This window comes from Cryptomeria japonica, chromosome 6, assembly GCF_030272615.1.
Source record: "Cryptomeria japonica chromosome 6, Sugi_1.0, whole genome shotgun sequence".
Taxonomy (NCBI): domain Eukaryota; kingdom Viridiplantae; phylum Streptophyta; class Pinopsida; order Cupressales; family Cupressaceae; genus Cryptomeria; species Cryptomeria japonica.
Genome location: NC_081410.1, coordinates 58,561,383 through 58,565,147, shown reverse-complemented (window position 1 = coordinate 58,565,147; position 3,765 = coordinate 58,561,383). Strand labels below are relative to the sequence as shown.

General features: G+C 31.9%; 1 pseudogene; it reads left to right on the top strand.

The window, feature by feature from the left end:
- The first annotated feature begins 2,379 nt into the window (after positions 1-2,379).
- Positions 2,380-3,032, top strand: LOC131876496 (heat stress transcription factor A-2-like; annotated as a pseudogene).
- Positions 3,033-3,765: the final 733 nt, after the last annotated feature.

Sequence of the window (3,765 nt, the reverse complement as noted above, 5' to 3'; positions counted from 1 at the left end):
ATTCCGTACAATTTTCTACCATCACAAAAATCCCCTTCCTTTTTTTTCATTTGAAAGAAAACAAGTGAGTAGACAAGATGGGAACATGGATTTGAATGAAGAATTTGTTGTTGAATCCTCTCCAATTCTCCCAGCTAACCTTCTTCAATCCTCCCTTGTAGCTTGGTAAGATCTCCTCAAAAAGCTTGAAAAAAAGACCTATCTCCTACAATACAATTTGTCTACCAAAATCTTCCTACTACTAACATGTTTTTGGAAGAATTCAAGAATTTACTTTTCATGTAAAGCAAATTGACTCTGTTTTTGAAGAATCTAGAATTTAATATATAGAAGAAGAGTCATTTTCTCACTACCAAATAAATTAATTGATTAGAGATTCTTTTTCAAAATAAACTCAATGCAAAATTAATTATTGTCAAAGTGGGGCTTACATGCAAGAAAATGGAATTTGAAATCCACTTCAAGAAACTTCTCATTTTCTCCTACAACATGTGCTCAATTGGTATTTTAAGAAAATAAATAATTTTCCAATTAAATTTATGATCTCAAGTGTGTGCTTCCACTATTTAATTCCTTTTATTTAAGAATAATTTCAACCATTTTCCAATTTGTCTTTTCTAGCTAACATTATAAAAATAATATTAATAATAATAAAAATAATAAGAGTAGAATGTTTTTCAAAGGTAGAGAAAGAGGGTTATGACATATAATCACCCTAAAATTGAGACATTCTTCAGTAGGGAAGGGGAACACAAAGAGCCCAAAAGCACCTAGTGTTGGAAGGCACTCAGGAACCTTGTAATAGTAGAATCACCTAGCCACTTGAAGAAGAATTGAAACCAACTTAGAGTGGAAAACCTAGGAAACACAACATCTAAAACAATTGCAATAAATTTAGAAGCCATGATACCTACCAAACAGTCCATCTCCATAGGATTAGGAACAAGAGTCCCTACACAATCCTACACCATGATAAGATTCACCTTAATAGGGTCTTTAGCATTGAAGAGCACAACAAAATCCACAAAATGGTTTGCATCGATAGGACCATTAAGCATATTATCCAACTAAACCAATGCCATAGAAATATCCACTAATATAGGGTTAGCTACAATGAAGAATATAACAAAAACAATATTCTCAACAAGGAAGAAGGTATAGATAAGGAAGGAACCCCTATCCTCAAACAATATAGATGCAACACCAATCCAATCCACCAAGTATATTTATTATAATCTAGAATTGAATTTTATTTTGCAGAGTTTGCTACATGGTTGACAGGTAATGCCCCACTAGGAGTGAGACAACTCTTATATGTAATGCAATAAACATAGTACATATCTAGCGCTAACAATTTCTTTGGATCCATTACTATTTTAGTGATTGTCAAATACCATATTATCTTGATATTATTTTTGTTTATCTTACAAAGACAACACCTATCAAGGATGAAAAATGCACTTTTTCTACATAATTATAAATTATAATTTAAAAGCATCATGTATTGAAAATTAAATTAATGAGTATTTTGATAAAAAGTGCACACAAAATACTAAATAGATGCAAGTATTTCAAACAACTTGTAAATAGATATATATTTTGCATTTTTTTTTCGTATTGATCAAAATTCTTAGGATTGATTAAACCTAGTTAGTGAGACCATAAATAAAAAAATGAAATAAACACATAATTCGTATGACACTCCAAAAATGAATATACTAATAAATAAATAAATCCAAACTACAACATATCACAACACCATATATTTAAACACGTCTTTATAAAACAACTTTCCAAATATTTTGGTAATTATTTGAATTCTTCTCTATAGCTGGCATTTCTAATGTGTTGATAGAATACCATTTTGCATGATCGCTTTTTTTTTGACGACATATTTAATTTTGATCGAGTATATTTTGTAGTAGGTGTGTGAATGAGTGATTGTTGACATGTCCCCACATTTAGGAAATACTTCTTCCACCCTCAAATTGGTGAGTAGTCTAAAACCACACACACTAAGCAACATATTTAGCCTAGAGAATGTTAGTCAACTCTTTGTGTTTAACATTTTTAAGTCTAGAAGTGTATTCTTAGTGTGACCACACACATTAAAAAATATATTAAGCCAAGAAAATTTCAGTCAATTCTTAATGTTTAACACTTTTAAGTCTATAAATGTAAGCTTAATGCGCAAATAAATTTATTAAAAAGATTGTAGTCGTAAGTAAATCATGATTAGGCATCTTGAGTACGCAAATCGTATTCCATCAACTAACCCATTGACTATACCAACTTTAAATGTTAATTAAATATCCCAAGTCGATGGGGGAGATACACACAAAAAAAAAAGTAGCAGCCTATATACAAGATAAACCAAGAATGGAAGGAAAAAGAGCAGCGCCATTTCTAACAAAGATATACACCATTGTTGACGACCCATCTACAGACAATATTGTGTCATGGAGCGAAGGAAACAACAATTTTGTTGTGAAGGATCCACACCATTTCTCTCTTCATTTTCTCCCTTACTACTTCAAACACTGCAACTTCTCTAGTTTTTTTCGATAGCTCAACACATATGTGAGTAAGTTAAAGACAAGAAATTTTGGTATTGATTATATGTAAGTTTTTTTCATGTTTCATATCATATTTTTTGATTTATTATTGAGATGAGTTAGATTCTATGATTTTTGTTTTCATATTGTCTCATCTCATGAATTTCATCCAAAAAAATTGAAGAATGAAAAACATATACATAGCCTAATCTAAAATTACTATCCGTAAAGTCAATATTTCTTATTCTCCTTATTTTTTCCTTTTTCTCTCATTTCTTCAATTTCTAGGGTTTTCGTAAAGTGGATCTTGATAGATGGGAATTTGCACATGAATACTTTCTTCCAGGGCAAAATAACTTACTCAACAACATTCATCGAAGGAGTTCTAATCATCACCACTATGAAGGGGAATTAGAGAGGCTCAATGGTGAAGAGGACACCATTGTTATGGAGGTTGTTCAGCTGAAGAAGGAGTAGGAAAGTCCTTAGATCATCTTCAAGTTTGATAATCTTCAATTTTTCTATATCATAGTCTACAAGAGCTCCTTCCAATTGTTTTCTTAAGTTCTCCATCTTTACCGGTGTCAAAATCTTCCTCAAGATGTTAGGCTTTTGAAAATAGAGGACCATGATCTGATACCAATTGTTAGAATCAATGACAGTCCCAAAGACACTGAGAGGGGGGGTGAATCAGTGTCTAACCGGTTAGCAAAATATTTAAACTTATTAAGAACTTTGTATCCCAAAATAGTGTACCAGTAAATAAGAATTAATGCAACAAATAAGAATATCAGAAACAGCATAGAGAACACACCATAACACAAGATATTTAATGAGGAAACTCAGTGCGGGAAAAACCTCGGTGGGATTTGTGACCCACAATATTCACTCATTGGCCAATGAATAAATATTACTTAGAATGAGGGGCCTCCACATGCAGGAAGGCTAGTAGCCTAGACCTCACAGCTCAACTACAAAATAGAAGTCTCACTGACTTACAAAATGGATGATCAAAATCCAATACAATGTACTACTTCAAATCAGCATCAACTATGCCAGGTTCAGTATCGATTTAAGCTCAGTCTATAACCAAAACCTTCACTCTCAACTATATCACCTTATACAAAATATCATCTATCCTCTCTCTCTCTCTCATATATCAAAATGACCTATAAGATCTCATACATATATATGAGTCTTTTACAATATG